This window comes from Podarcis bocagei (assembly GCF_964188305.1).
Source record: "Podarcis bocagei genome assembly, chromosome: 10".
In the NCBI taxonomy this organism is placed as follows: domain Eukaryota; kingdom Metazoa; phylum Chordata; class Lepidosauria; order Squamata; family Lacertidae; genus Podarcis; species Podarcis bocagei.
Window position 1 is genome coordinate 35,251,811 of NC_138135.1, and position 16,607 is coordinate 35,268,417.

The 16,607-nt window shown below is 46.0% G+C and overlaps 1 protein-coding gene across 6 annotated transcripts in view; it reads right to left on the minus strand.

Annotated features, from left to right (window-relative positions):
- The window catches only part of TCF20 (transcription factor 20), a 187,843-nt gene that overhangs the window by 154,060 nt on the left and 17,176 nt on the right, over positions 1-16,607 (minus strand). For 4 of the 6 annotated variants that reach the window (XM_081209470.1, XM_081209469.1, XM_081209463.1 and 1 more), the window contains exon 2: positions 709-774. The gene's annotated coding sequence lies outside the window, so the exon portion shown is untranslated. Of the gene's footprint in view, positions 1-708; positions 775-1,632; positions 1,950-16,607 lie in introns of those variants that run through there. The other 2 variants (XM_081209471.1, XM_081209466.1) reach the window with 1 other exon arrangement.

Sequence of the window (16,607 nt, forward strand, 5' to 3'; positions counted from 1 at the left end):
CATGGACTGCAAGAAGATCAAACCCATCCATTCTTAAGGAAATCAGCCCTGAGTGCTCACTGGAAGGACAGATCGTGAAGCTGAGGCTCCAATACTTTGGCCACCTCATGAGAAGAGAAGACTCCCTGGAAAAGACCCTGATGTTGGGAAAGATGGAGGGCACAAGGAGAAGGGGATGACAGAGGACGGGATGGTTGGACAGTGTTCTCGAAGCTACAAACATGAGTCTGACCTGCGGGAGGCAGTGCAAGACAGAAGTGCCTGGTGTGCTCTGGTCCAGGGGGTCACGAAGAGTCAGACACGACTAAACGTCTAAACAACAACAACATGGTAGGCTTGTTTCAACACACATGGACATCCCCTCTCTGTCCTCCATTCAGACAAGAGTTACTATCACTGTTCAATGACACTCTCCACCTAGGTAAACTACTAAAGGGGGGTGAAAAACATGGCCAATGAGCAGCTTGGCTTGGGAGAGGAAGCCTTGCAGGAGGTGTGGTGTCAGCAGAGACCCAAGCACTAGATGGGAACATCTGAAGGTTCTCTATACCTAAGGTTCCTCACCTCTGCACTCTGTGAAGTGATCCCTGAAGCTCACAATAAATATCAATCCATCCCTCCAGCAGTCTAAATAAATACTAGGAAAGGATAAGTCTTATATACACTTTGCATTATAAATATCCCCAACAAAAAATGTCTATTTCATACCTTATCCTCTGTGAAGAAGGGAAAAGTCCTTTGAGGATCATTGTCAAAACAGAGGCAGAGAAGTCACTAAAACAAAATAAGAAAGAACTTTTATGAGAATGTTAATGCAAATTGTTAAGATGTGTCTATCAGGTTAAAAATACCTAAGCACCAGCAGAGGTTACATATTTCTATTATTTCATATATTTTAATCTACTAGCCATGCAGTTCACTGTGCAGCCTCAGGCCAGTCACTCTCTCCCCTAGCCCCCTTCACTGGGTTATTCCAAGGATAAAATGGAGACACTCCCATGCACTCTGAGCATCTTAAAGGAAAGATGGGGTTGGAGAATGAAAGAGAATGACAAGCAGATCCAAGCTCAGACCACAGCTCACTAGATGGCCTTAGGCAAGTCACTATCGCTACTACCAGATTTGAGAACTGATGAAAAATTATAAAGCATATTGTACATTTAAAGAGTGTTGCAGGAAATGCAAATAGAAGTATGTCATGAAATCCAAACCAAATCGTATCCGATATCTTCCTCCTTATGCAAAATATATACAGTAGTCATGAAAAAGAGCTGTCACTCAGCCAACATAAAAGAAGGTCCCTTCCCTGAGATATGGAGCGTGTCACCTTGATTAAGCCCAGCGTAACTTGAATCAAGAGCCCCTTCATTATATGGTGAAGGCACAGGCAGCTGCATAAGAGCTGCTTATGCCAGATCAGACGAAGAGTCTCACAGTCCCACACTGTCTCCCATCCTTGCCTTAGGGCAGCTCACCAATAGAGCAAGATGGGGGTAGCTGTCCCTTGTGGCTTGCTCCCAGCATCTGAGGTACACTGAATATGGATGTTGCATTTATCTCTGGCAGCTAATAGCCATTGATTTACCAGCTAAACCTGAGAGAACAAAAACATTCTGGCAAATAAATACCCACCTTGAACATCAGCTGCTGGGAAAGAGAAGCAACTGGATTCCTCCTTGCCAGCTCCTGACATTCGCATTATGCCTGGGTTCCTCCCCTCCTCCTTCCATGGATGTTTAGGAAACACTTAAAAACCAGCTACCCTCACTTCATTATCACCCGGCTTGGAAGAGGATTGTTTTGTTTTAATATGTGATCAATATCACTTCCCTTCCAAATCATATCGCCTTCCACCCAAGCTGTCAGCAAGTCAACAAGGGCTGACCTCTTCTGGCAGCTCTATTTAATCAGACCCTGAGAGGGAGCGAGAAAGAGACAGACAGACAGACAGACAGACAGACAGACAGAGCCTGCCGTTGTTTGCACTTTCTCTCTGTCTCCCTTCTCTTTCCCTGACATGAGTTACGCAGCATTTCATTCTACAAAAGCCAATCTGATTCTCACTGTGCAAATTTCTCCACGGCGTCGCTCTGTCAGGGCATTTCAGCTCTGACCCGCAAATCTTCCCACATAACTCTTTCAGTGTATCTCTCGCTCAGCCTGGCACGTCTCCTGCCATGCTGCTCCCCTGGATTCCACAGTTCTATCAATACACTCTCAGGCATGACTGCAAGATTGCAATGCCCTGTTCTCGATTCTCTCCCAAGTTCGGTCAACTTCCTCCCCCTGGAGTAATAAGGTCTGCATCGCAAGATTTGTTTCAAAGAGTGTCCTCATGGGAAAAATTCCGACCACCAGGCTAATTTCATTTTCCACCTAAACAGTGTTTTAGCTGAAGAGGCAAGGACTGTACAGTGCATTCTAAACCACTGTTTACACAAATAAATGTAACCCCCTGCCTAGACTATATTAAATGTGTCATCTCTGTCTCCTTTCTACCACTCAATTATGAAGTGGGGGATTATTTTCTTCCTAAAATATGCAGGAATTATTCTAGAAAACGGATATATTCTCTCCTGGCACAAACATTGTAGTCTGAGGCAGACTCTCCCCTGATTTTCTTAGCCCATGGAACATTCTAGAAGAGAGCTATGGAAGTGGGTGTAGGAACTTCCAAAATACAGTGGTGCCCCGCAAGACGAATGCCTCGCAAGACGGAAAACTCGCTAGACGAAAGAGTTTTCCATTTTGGAGGTGCTTCGCAAAACGAATCTCCTATGGGCTTGCTTTGCAAGATGAAAATGTCTTGCGAGTTCCTGCGGGTTTTTTTCCTCCCCCCCCTTTTTCTAAGCCGCTAAGCCGCTTATCAGCTGATCCGATAAGCCGATAAGCCGCTAAAAGCCGCTAATAGCGCTAATTCGCTAATCCGTCAATGGGCTTGCTTCGCAAGACGAAAAAACCGCTAGACGAAGAGAATCACAGAACGGATTCTTTTCGTCTTGCGAGGCACCACTGTATCACTTATTTGGCTTCCTAACATGGTGCCCATTTTCTCCCACCAAGGTTTTCAAAAGCAAGTTCCTGTTAGCAATTCTCGCTTGGCTAAGAAAACTAAATGTATGTGTCACACTAAGAACTCTCATGTGCCCCTTATATTAGATGGATAAACAAATGAAGCTACCGGTATATACATTAATATAGCAAGAATATCTACTATTTCCCCCCTAACAAGGAGGAAAAGAATCATGGCACAGAAAAGCAGTATTTAATCAAGTCTCTTTACCTCAAGCACAGCCTCCCACTGCCTCCCACAGAGAGCAACCTGCAGCTCCCGCTGTCATTAAAAGACACTAAGATATTAAACAAGAATTAAGCCCAGAGAAGCATGCTGGTAGAAATATACAAAGAGAGAGAGGGTGAAAGTGGAAAGAAAGGTTCCCCTCACCCCCGAATTATCCATAGTAAATACACAACGTTAAATAACCTGCTGGTGGGGGCTTTTTGGAAGGGTCAGGGAGAAATCTGTGCCTCCCTTAATAGGTCCATAGCAGGGGTAGGCAACCTAAGGCCCGGGGACCGGATATGGCTCATTCGCCTTCAAAATCTGGCTCGTGGACGGTCTGGGAATCAGCATGTTTTTACATGAGTAGAATGTGTCCTTTTATTTAAAATACACCTCTGGGTTATTTGTGGAGCATAGGAATTTGTTCATTTCCCCCACCAAAATATAGTCCAGCCCACCACATGGTTTGAGGGACGGTGGACCGGCCCACGGCTGAAAAAGGTTGCTGACCCCTGGTCCATAGCCTTGCTCTGTGGCCTGGCTTTTGATATCTGTGTTTCCTAGCCTGATTCTTGTACTGCATAGGCCCTTGCCAAGCCCAGAAGTACAAACATTGTTTCTCTTTCCTTTCCAAATACAACTCTCTCTACCGATAATAGAGGGGAACAGCGGGGGTCACTGTGTGCCTAGATTTTGGCATTTAAGGAGTCACTTTGCAGTTCTTGGCTTCCCAGGAATTAAGAGATCTGAAGGTTCTGCAAGGCCCTGTGTTTTTCTTTTAATCCTCCAGAGATCACCACCAGCTACTGGCTTTAATTCACTTAGTTGTTTTGACAGACCTATACCCCATTGGGTGACCATCCGAAATCTCTCAGCTTAATCTTGCATACCTAAAAATTCATGGGAGGGATATTTCCACTTCTTAAGCCATGTGACCCCCATGAGGAGTAGAGCTACACCCATGGATACTGACCTTGGACCTGCAGATTAGAACTCAGTACTCTTCACTCTCGCCCACCTCTAATTTCAAGCTGAACAAATTAAAAACAAAAGGTACTCCTCCAAAGGAAACCTAGCTACAGACTTTTGTGCAGTTCTTATATGAAGTTTCTCTTCAAAGGGGCCTTGAACTTGAAAAGCTTTGCAGGAGAGACAGTATAAAAGGAATAACATTTCTTTAACCCCCCAGGGTGCTTCCATACCAGGCATTTAGTGAGAAACAGCGATGCTTCATTCACTCACATCTCGGTATGCCAACAGCATTTACTGGGCCTAGTATATTGTATGTGGTTTGGGGGCCCTGCACACAAACACCCACCCATACACCCCCTGGTAATCTATTGACAATAACTGTTGCTTATGTAAGTACGTATATTAGCATAGTCTACCTCACAAAAGGGGGAGGGAAGGCCACTGTACACAATCTTGAGCTCCTGGAGGAAAAGGAAAATGCAAATATTCATAGACAGTCATTCACAGATTCTGTAAAGAAAAATAAGCATGCCAGAAAAGTAGCCCCACCACCACTTCAACTGCAATGGGTCATATTCCTGATTATTATTATTATTAATTACCCGCCCTTCACCCTAAAGTGGATTACAACAGGGTGGATTACAACATTAAAACATATATTAAAAACAGTGTAAAACAACTTACACACAAACAAGGTGGGTCCTAAAAATATACACTTCAAGTGCCAGGGTAAAGATGTGTGTCTTCAGCGAAATACCAAAACAAAACAAAAAGGTTTGCCAACCCTGATCAATGACAACAAGCAAAACAATACTCTAAGTATGTGCAGTTTAATAACTCTGGTGTCTGAACTACCAACTCTCAGCCTAGCTTACATCACAGGGTTATTGTGAAAATAAAAAGAGGAGAAGGGGAAAACAATGTACACAGCCCTGAGTTCCTAAGAGGAAAAGCAAGACGCAAACATGAAACAACAACAAGCAAGAGATACCCTAAAGCATGTGTGGTTTTTACAACTCTCAGCAAGCACACACTCATGAACAATACTTTTGCCATTCTTGATAAACAATAAAGTATCCTTATGTTAAAATACAGTCTGTAGGATTTTTAACCTGCTGCAGCTGCAAAGTGTTTGATAATTTTATGGTTGTATCTGCAAGTTCATTTTGTATTTCTGTTTTTATGGTTACTTTATATTAATAAATAACAGCCCCATGACAAGCAGTAGTTGCTGTATGGGAGAAATGGAAAACTTGGGGTCTACAAACTTATGCAACTTTTCATTTTCATCCTTGCTGCAGTCTTCAGGAGCCTACAGTTACATAGGAAAAAGTTTCCTTTCCCCCCCTTTGTCCTTTTTGGTCTTCCGAGCAATCAGAGAGATGAGAAGCTGCTTCCAATCTCTTCTCAGAACACCTTATTAACTACAAGGCACCATGCCAAATCCCAAGACAGGGCAGTCTCAGATGCCATCCAGGAATTCATGCAAAGGCAGAAACGTGTTTGGTAGTAAACTAATACAGTACTACCGCCAGAAAAAAGGCCAATGTCTGAAGAATTCTGGTTGACGGTAAATACCGTATTTTTCGCTCTATAGGACGCACTTTTCCCCCTTCAAAAATGAAGGGGAAATGTGTGTGCGTCCTATGGAGCGAAGACGCCATAGCCCCGCGACCCTCTCCCGACTGGAGAGGTGACACGCGGCTATGGCAGGAACCTCTACAGCCCCGTGTTACCTCTCCAGCCGGGAGAGCACGCGCACGGGGCTAAAGCAGCCCCCCGCGACCCTCTCCCGGCTGGAGAGGTGACGTGCGGCTATGGCAGGAGCCTCTATAGCCGCGGGTCACCTCCCCAGCCGGAAGAGCGCGTGCGGGGAGTGTCTGCAAGCCTCGCGCACCCGGCAGGAGGTCCCACCGGGTGCGCGAGGCCTGGGGCGGCAGCCTGTCGCCCGAAGCACGGGGAGCCCTCGGGAGGGCTCCCCCTGCTTCGGGCGAGTGTCTGCAAGCCTCGCGCACCCGGCAGGAGGTCCCACCGGGTGCGCGAGGCTTGGGGCGGCAGCGGACTGCTTGCGCGCACCTAGAAGCTTGGGGTGCGCTGCTTCTAGGTGCGGGCAAGCAGTCCGCTGCCGCCCCAAGCCTCGCGCACCCGGTGGGACCTCCTGCCGGGTGCGGGAGGCTTGGGGCGGCAGCGGACTGCTTGCGCGCACCTAGAAGCTTGGGGCGCGCTGCTTCTAGGTGCGCGCAAGCAGTCCGCTGCCGCCCCAAGCCTCGCGCACCCGGTGGGACCTCCTGCCGGGTGCGCGAGGCTTGGGGCGGCAGCGGACTGCTTGCGCGCACCTAGAAGCTTGGGGCGCGCTGAGCTCAGCACGCCCCAAGCTCCTGGTATAGCGCAGCGATCCGCTAGCCCTGGGAGAGCCCCGCGGCTCTCCCAGGGCTAGCGGACTGCTTGCCGGCACGCAGAAGCTTGGGGCGCGCTGACCTCAGCCTGCCCCAAGCTTCTGGATTAGCGCAGGGGTCCGCTAGCCCTGGGAGAGGCGCCCAGCTCTCCCACGCTAGCGGAGACCTTGCCGGCACGCAGAAGCTTGGGGCGCGCTGAGCTCCGCATGCCCCAAGCTCCTGGTGTAGCGCAGCGCACCTGGGGGGGAAATAAAATTTTTCCCCTTTATTTCCCCCCAAAAAATCTAGGTGCGTCTTATGGGCCGGTGCGTCTTATGGTGCGAAAAATACGGTAGATACTATCAGAGGAAAATAATGGGATGTTGTACTTGTTTCTTTGTCAGGGGGATATGTGGACTGAAGGCTTGTTTTTATTATTATTAATAGCACATAGCACCAGTAATTTAACAGGCATTAAGAGCTTAGCTATACTGTATCCCAATTCCGGAGACATGTTGGGTCTGGCTAATGACACAAATTTTAACTGTTGCAACAGGTTGTAGTCATGCAATTCTGTCTTTATTGCAATTTGCCTGTTGCAGTGGGTTCAGAGAGCTCGTCTCACAAAACCAATGTCCCTCTGATTATGCATTTCCCTGCATACATGGAAATGCCTCCAGAGTAAAACCACAAGAGCCTACAGCTGACAAGAGCTTGTTCAGCAGGTAAAGAGAAATGGTCAGCTGAGCAGCTACTATTATAAACACAGGAACCTGAACTGATGTAGGCAAAAGGAGAAATGCCATGCCAGAGGACAGGAATCTGACACCAATGATTAAAGCAAATCTCTAGGAAATGTTTCCCGACAGTGAAGTCTATTAGATTGATGCATAGGCTCCCAAGGGATACAGTGGAAACCCCATCTCTCTGCTCAATTGAAGAGAGGAAGTGAGCAGTAAAAATCGCAGTGCAGGATACTAAGCAAAGAGCGAAATGGACAGTGCCTATCTGCTCAGATTTCAGTTAGCAGGCTGTGGTCTGTATCCATACTAATTTTAAAAAGCATGGCAAGTCCAAGATGAAGGAGGTAGTGAGTAGCTTTTATTGTCTATAATCTGAGAAGTGATCAAAGACATGTGCCAAAATTATTTATAATTTGCTAGTGTCCATCTGTTGAAGAGAGGATAAGTGTTTGCCTCCATTCTTAGTTCACTGGTCATCAGTGCACAATATTAAAGACAGAAGGTTTTGAGTTTCTGTAACATACTTAGCCCTAACATTAAATATAGATTCACACGTGCATGTTCATCACTTAATGACAGCAGAATCAAACAGAAGCTGCTCTGAAGCAAAGACAAAAATGAGTGAAAAATGGGATTGTGGTACAGTGGGGAACTGCCAAGTTTGTCAGCATATTTTTCCTCATGCCAGGTTTGGGATCACTCCTGGCCCCAACACAACTTTATGCATAGAAAACTATGACTGTGTTTGGACATCACTATAAATTATTGTTTTTTATAAACTATGGTTAATCATCATGAGAACAAGCCTAGACAAGCCTCACTTCCCTCTCGTTCTTAAGCACGTCCATGAGGAATAGATTGGAAACTTTCACTTCTGTTTTGACTAACCACAGTTTATATGTCCAAACCCAAACAAACTATGTTAGTCAATTGTTCTTTATTGAAATAAGCCAAACTGCGGTTCACAAAACCAGCTTGTTTCAATGAAACATGCTCAGGTTTTACCAACTTTTGATTGAAACTTAATGCTAAAATGTGGACAGTTGGAAATGGAAGCAAAAGCTTTCAATCTTTCTTGTGGCTGCCCTGGAAGAGAGGGGAGAGGGAAAGCACACAAGACCTTGGCTTGCATAGGCTAGTTTGCATAATGTCATGGCTGTGCCTGACTTAGAAGCAGGCATGGAGTTCTTGGAGGATGAACTGGACACGCCCACAGCATGAAGACCGTGAGGAGCAGGCAGTGCCTCCAACTCTGAGGATCTCCTAGAGGGGCCTTCTGGGTTGCTACCTGAATACCCTACAACATTTCTCTGAAATAGGGACATTCCATTCCATTCCATAATAATAATTTTAATATTTATACCCCACCCATCTGACTGGGTTGCCCCAGCCACTCTGGGCAGCTTCCAACACATATAAAAACACAATAAAACATTGAACATTAAAACACTTTCCTATACAGGGCTGCCTTCAGACGGCTCAGGGATCGGATAACTCCATACACTCCTTACATTTCTCCAATGACAAATGGACATCCTAAAGAAAAGTGGGACATTCCGGGATCAAATCAGAAACTGGGACAGCTTCTCGAAATCAGGCACTGTCCCTGGAAAATAGGGACACTTGGAGGGTCTGTACTTGATGAAGAACCAGTGTTAGAAACTGAGATATGAAAGTTAGGAGCTAAATGGCACCTTAAACCTAGGTTATGGGCGCAACAACGGAATGTTTAGGCACACTTTTTAAATAACAAGCATACAAAGCTGAAAATGAATGAACTGCAGCTAAAATATTATGTTCATTTTTCACGTGCTCTACTCCTTCCCCTGCCTACCCTCCTAATATTTTTCAGAGGGTCTCTTCTCCAGTCTTCAGAGAGTAGCTGGAAGTGGGGAGGCAGAAAAGGGTCCTCCTTTCCTTCCACTCTGCAGTTTTAATCTGAAATCTTAGGCACAGTACTGCACCCAGAGCTCAGAAACTGCTTGTGCTAATGAAATTCCCTGTCACAAAAAATGCACCTAGAAAAATGGGAGTTTCGAACACTGTGAAGAACCCCTGGAACTTTCAGAGAAGGAGGTGGAGCGGCTCACCAGTGAGAGCAATGTCACCAAAAGCTTTGGGTCCAGGCTGAAGAGCAACAGCGCAGTATGCATGTACACACCCATAGTCATTGGTCTACTTGTAAGTAAGGGGTCTATTCATGAGTAGTGTATCTCTGGTACTCCGTCACTGCCCGCAGCTGTGGTTAGTGTGTGATTTGTATTGTTTCCTAATAAAATATTTCAATTTAAATGCTCAGGTCATTGGAAAAACAAACATTAACATGTCATTAATACTATTTTTAGTTTTGCTTACTAAAGACAGGTCAAATAAACATGTTAAATCAGATCCCAATCCATTTAAGGCATTGGAAATGCAAAAATCCAGGAAACGTAATTATTCTCCCCCACAAAAAACCCCCCAAAATCCAGAAAACCTTCTTCTTCTCATGGCCATGAATGCAAAGCGATCTACCAACAAACAGTCCTAGCCCAGCAGGAATACAGATAGAAGGTATATAACATCAAAGAGTGGCAAAAGACAAATTAAAACTCTCTAAAAGTACACCTACACCCCCCACTCCTAACCATTTTTCTCCAGTGAGAATTTCAGTGTAGCAGTGACAATTCCTCCCCATGTCTAAGCCCCACCCCCGCCTAAAAGATAAAGCTTTGAATGACATAGGATGGGGAGAGGTGTAGCTATTGGAAATGGCCCAGTTGTTTTTAGTCACTTTCTGATGTACTCCTGGCTCAGCATTTAGCCAGGTGTGCTAATGGGGGCAGGAGGCTTGGAATCCATGGCCATGAGGTGCTATGTGGGTTGCAGCCCATTTACGCAGGGGTACAAAGGGGCACTTGGGAGCCCTTCTAGCTTAGCCCCATCTCCCCCTTCCAGTTTGACTGTTTTGAGTAGTCATTACAATTTCTCCCAACAGCTATTTTATAATTAAAAGCAAGGATTTATAAAAAGCAGATTAAAAACCGGCAGTTTTCTGAGCTACTCTCTGCTTGCAATTCCATTTAATCATGTGGCCCTGCAAAATAGAATTTCCATGCAACATGTCTCTTTTTCTCCCTAGGAATGTGGTGCTGTTTGTCCATACCACCGTTCCAAATTATTTACATTCTTACGTCACACGGTTCTGAGCAAATCACATTTCAGCAGGGCCAAACGCTTACTTAACTCGGAACTGTTTCTCTCTCAGCTGCTTCCATCCTAATGTGGATGCTGCCTGTTTGAAATGTCCCACCCACGGTGTACTGTTTTGGGAATCTCTGCAGGGAACTCTGGGACAGGTGCCCAGAAAGACTCTGAACAGAGTCTAAAATTACTTTTAAGTCAAGCAATGCTAATGTGAATGCAGAGCAAGCCCATAACAGTTTACACGAAGCCATCTGCGCTCAAGATGTGTCCACACAGCTGGTTGAGTCTACTCGGCTGCCAAGGTTGGAGCTTGGCCTCATCCACACAAAGAGAGGTGGTGGCGGCAGTGTACCATGGATGGACCACTTGTTCCAGCAAGTTAGCTAATGGCTATCATCATAGTTTCAAAGGATCATAACCCACAAAAACCCAGGAAGGTGCTGCTAGGCCCTCAGCACCAGTGGGTGGTCATGACTACAAAGCCATCCACAAGGCTTTTCATTAGGTACAATTCAATGAGACAATATGTCCTCAAGTAGTTGCTAAGAAATATAAATACAAGAGAGAATAATCCTCAAAGAAGCTGAAGAGAATAGTGGCTGCAATCCAGACCCACCTGCACAAAGTGGGATACACAATGGCTATGAGTAAGTGCTGTCTGGTCTGAGTTGTTGGGCTATGCACTGGATGTATGGGGGAAGGGGGGCATTCCTATATCTTCATTGCCAGAGGTTCCAGGTGAGTGGAAGAGACCTGTGATGGGAACTGATTGTGTTTTTAATCCTGAAGTCCTATGTATGGGGAAAACTACAAAAGAAACAGCTGGCTGCCTGAATTTAAAAAGCATGGGGCTTGGCTCACTCTTTAATCAAAAGAGCCCCCAGCAGAGTTTAGAAACACAAGCATGTATAACGTTTGTCTAGCACAGAAAAAATAGGTTATTAGACCTTTAAATAACTCATTTTAGACACTTAAAATGTGCTGCTTTATCTTTCCCCTGTCTTAACCCCTTTCACAGTGAATAGACCACACACTTTAGTAAGTTCAAATGTTTTACTCACATAATTCGAAGTTTCATTAATGCATCAGCCAACGCAACAGCAAAGTTAGCACAGGTAAAAACTTTTTGAGTACAAAATACAAAGTCAGTTCCAAATGGGAGTCTGGGCTCAGAGTAGAGCCTAGGTATATCTGTCTGCTCACATGGTGTGAAGAAGAGAGAGAGAAATGGAAACAGGAAAACCTTTACCTCCACCCTCCCCAAAGGTGAGGGAGCGTGACCTAGTGGAGCCTTCTCTAGCAAATTCAGGTCTATGGTCTTAGCCTCTTCAGGCATTAACTAACATACAGTGGTACCTCGGGCTAAGTACTTAATTCGTTCCGGAGATCCGTTCTTAACCTGAAACTGTTCTTAACCTGAAGCACCACTTTAGCTAATGGGGCCTCCTGCTGCTGCTGCGCCGCCGGAGCACGATTTCTGTTCTCATCCTGAAGCAAAGTTCTTAACCCGAGGCACTATTTCTGGGTTAGCGGAGTCTGTAACCTGAAGCGTGTGTAACCTGAAGCGTATGTCGCCCAAGGTACCACTGTATACTGCATGTGCATTGTTAGGTTTCACTGCAAAAACTCCCACAACCTGCTTGTTGTACTTTGGGTCCAATAATTCACAATAATCACAACAGAACAGCTAAGTGTAATGGGCCTGTGGCTGTGGTAGATAGTGCCCGGGACCCTGTGTGCTCTATCCCCCACCCCAGCTTTCCTCAGCCTCTTGCCCTGTGTGCTGGCTGGGGCAGATGGGGACACCAGGCTGGGAATGACAATCCATCAAATATCAGCTTGGTTTAATGTATTTCTGCCTAATACTGTGGCTAGGATCCAAAGAACCGTGTAGCTAGTTTTGTTCGCTCAGTAGGGCTTTGGAGCTGCGCTTTTCAATAGCTCCTCTACTGTCTAGCAAATCACAGAAAACCAGGTTAGAAACTGTTATTGAAACTCTCCTCAGTTTTGTGTTTTAACCTATACAGTTGCTTCTAGTGCCAGATGCTATATGCCAGGTAGCCGAAGCCACAGACTCCCCTTGCCATCACCACCTCCGTCTCTCCTTCACCTCCCCTGTGCCGGGGCCTTCCTTGCTCTGAGAAGGGACGCCTCCTCAGAGCAAGGCATTGTGGAAATGTGGCTCTGCAGTACACTTGTTCCACTTCCACGTTGCAGAGAAATAAACCTTCAAAAGCCAAAACACAGGAGTAAATTATAACGCCCACCTACAATACAAGGTGTGGTGCAGCCAGCACGGTGCCTTCCAATGTTATTGGACTCCAGTTCCCATCAGACCCTGCCAGCATCACCAATCGCAAGGCATTAAGGGAGTCGTAGTCCAATACCATCTGAATGGCTTCACTTTGTCTACCCCTTAACAAATAGTCACAGCTGTAGCTAAGCTAGTATGCAATGAATTATTTTGAAAGTCTGCTTAGACTGGGAAGTTATACTTGGTTAATTCCACTCCCCCACCCCCGCCACTGCCTAATTTTAGGTGGACCATTAAAACATTTTTGTTCTGCACAGCTTTTGGCTGGCTATAAATGTCATTAACTCCACTCTGTTTTTTAATGCAAGATTTTTTTCCTCTTGTTCTTAATCCATTTTTCGTATTGCTTTAAAGTTAGCTATAAATTGACTAGAGCAACCTTTTGGCACTGAAAGGAAACTCTCATATCTATTTGAAGAGGAAGAGATATATGAATATCAACGCTTTAGTATTTATGACACCTAAACATGAACATGTACATTCTAAAAATTTGAAAGTAGTTTTAATAAAAAATACTCATGAGTCATGCCCCTCATCTTCATAAAGTGTCAGGCTCATTTAGCTTGTACACTGTCTGCTTAAAGTAAAACAAAAATGTGCCCACCTACATCCCATTGTCAAATGCTAAAGGGTAGGGGGAAATATAGGAGCAGTTTAAAAAAATCCAAACACCCTCCCCCAACTCTCAAGTCACTTCACTGGAACGGGAGGGAGAACTGAGTAGAGGGTGGGGACTGAGAAGAGATGGCGTACAACTCAAACCACAGTATTGCAGGGGCATTTGGCACTAATTATATACATATAAAATATTTGCTACTGGGATTTACAATAACCCAGTTTCTTCATAGTCTTTTCAAAAACAGAATTCCAAAGTAGCTGCCCACTTTAGTCCCTAAAGTAAAGCAAACACCGTATTTTTCGCCCTATAAGACGCACTTTTCCCCCTCCAAAAATGAAGGGGAAATGTGTGTGCGTCTTATGGGGCGAATGCAGGCTTTCGCTGAAGCCTGGAGAGCGAGAGGGGGCGGGACGCACCGACCCCTCTCGCTCTCCAGGCTTCAGGAAGCTATCCACTAGCTGTGGGAGACCCAGCTCTCCCAGGGCTAGCGGAGAGCTTGCCTGCACCCAGAAGCTTGGGGCGCGCTGAGCTCCGCACGCCCCAAGCTTCGGGATTAGCGCAGTGCTAGGCTCTCCCTGGGCTAGCGGACTGCTTGCGTGCACCCAGAAGCTTGGTGCGCGCTGAGCTCCGCACGCCCCAAGCTTCTGGTGTAGCGCAGCGATCCGCTAGCCCTGGGAGAGCCGCGCGGCTCTCCCTGGGCTAGCGGACTGCTTGCGCGCACCCAGAAGCTTGGGGCTCGCTGAGCTCCGCACGCCCCAAGCTTCTGGTGTAGCGCAGCGATCCGCTAGCCCTGGGAGAGCCCCGTGGCTCTCCCAGGGCTAGCGGACTGCTTGCTGGCACCCAGAAGCTTGGGGCGCGCTTAGCTCAGCACGCCCCAAGCTTCGGGATTAGCGCAACGATCCGCTAGCCCTGGGAGAGCCCCGCGGCTCTCCCAGGGCTAGCGGACTGCTTGCCGGCACCCAGAAGCTTGGGTGGCAAACTGGAACACTTACTTCCGGGTTTGCAGTGTTTGGGTTCCAAGTTGTTTGAGTACCAAGGCATTTGAGAACCAAGGTACCACTGTATAGGCGCCTCCCCATTTACGTGCAATCAACTTGCACATGACCATGTACATGCACAGCACCGGGAAAGAAAGAAATAATTAGAATCATAACCAGAAATGGCGGGAGAGAGCTGGAGAGTTCTTGTGGCTCGCAAGCAGACTCTTCCCAGAGCCCGAAGAGGGCGTCAGTGTGGGTGGAGGAAGCCCCAAATCTCAGTGAGGCTTTGTTTAGGCTGCTCAACCTCCCCACAGGTAGCACACCAGCAGCACTTGCTTTCCTACATGTCCTGTATGCTCCTGCCAGCCCCAGAACTTCACATCTGGATATTTAGAGAGAAAGCTGGAGAGAAGGGGGAAATAGGCATTTAGAGGTTTTTTAGAGGGTTCTCCCTGCTTTACGTGATTTCACTTATGCATGAGGGGCCCCAGAACATAACCTCCTGCATAAGTATATTTCTATTGGTGAAATTGTTGTCCTCCTTGAGTCTAGTGTTTGGATTGTGGCCCTTTTCCTTCTTTTTAAAAAAATAGCTAAGGGGACAGTCACAAAGGAAAAGCGAGGCAGGGCCCCTCTGGCCCACCTGTAATTTGAGCACTGCGTACGCTTAATGGATGAGATGGAATAGAAATGTAATAACTAAATATAACCTGCCAGGTGACAGGCATACCCACATGTCTTTCCTCACTGCTTTAGCAGAAACATTTAGAAATTCCACTAAGACCTGCGCTGGCATACATCTTAATTAACAATCTAAAGCAAAGGGTGAACAATGAAGTCCAAAATATGCTGATAACACAAAGCTGTTCATTACAGTAGAGTCCAAAGCAGTCTCTGAAAGAGTTGCAGAAAGATCTCGCATAATTGGATTACTGAACAACACAATGAGCACATGAAATTTAATGTTGATAAGTGAAAAATAGTGCATGTTGGGGAGGGAAATAATCTGCTCTCTGTGGTTGGATTTTTGAATAACTTGGGAAAGGGATTTTGAAGGCATTGTATATAGACCATTGAAAACACCACTTCAGCATACAGCAGCCATTACTAAGGCAACGAATGTTACAGATAGTTATAAAGGCAATGGAAATGGTTAGGGCACATCTAAAAATCATTGTGTGTCTAACTGGACCTTGAGGACTTTGTTCTGTTTCTATCACCCTAGGTCAAATCAAATACTGTAGTATTAGAAAATGAACAAAGGAGCAAGTTTTAGAAAATTCGAGCTAGGGATTACCATTTTAGAAACTATATGGTGTAGAGAATGTGTGTTTGTGTGTGTGGCTAAAAACTATTACAGTCATACTTCGGAAGTTGAATGGAATCTGTTTCGGAACTCTGTTTGACTTCCAAAACATTTGGAAAGCAAGGTGTGGCTTCCGATTGGCTGCAGGAAGCTCCTGCAGCCAATTGGAACCCACGTCGGATGTTCAGGTTCCAAAGCACGTTTGAAAACCGAACATTCACTTCTGGGTTTGCAGCGTTCCGAAGCCAAAACATTTGAGTCGCAAGGCGCTCGACTTCCAAGGTACAACTGTACTTGCCTTTGGCACAGCAATCTTATGCTCACATTATGTGAGGATCAAAGCTAATATCACCACTATTCCAGTGGACTGGCTACTATATCCAATGTAAGGTTAAAAAGGTAAAGGATCCCTGGATGGTTAAGTCCAGTCAAAGGCAACTATAGGGTGCGGCGCTTGTCATCTTGCTTCAGGCTGAGGGAGCTGGCACAGACAGCTTTCTGGGTCATGTGGCCAGCATGACTAAACCGCTTCTGGCGCAATGGAACACTGTGATGGAAGCCAGAGCGCATGGAAACGCTGCTTACCTTCCTGTCGCAGCAGTACCTGTTTATCTACTTGCACTAGTGTGCTTTTGAATTGTATCCAATGTATGATCAGCCCAGGAGCGGAGAGGGAAAACATACAAACAGAAAATATAACAATGGCATAAAAACATATGCCCTGCAGCCCTAGAAAGTCCTCCTGTGCCCACAAGCCAGCCATGCACTGGGAAAGCGCATGAACTCCTGATGATGGGGGGAAAGCACAGCACATGCCTCTGCAGCGCCA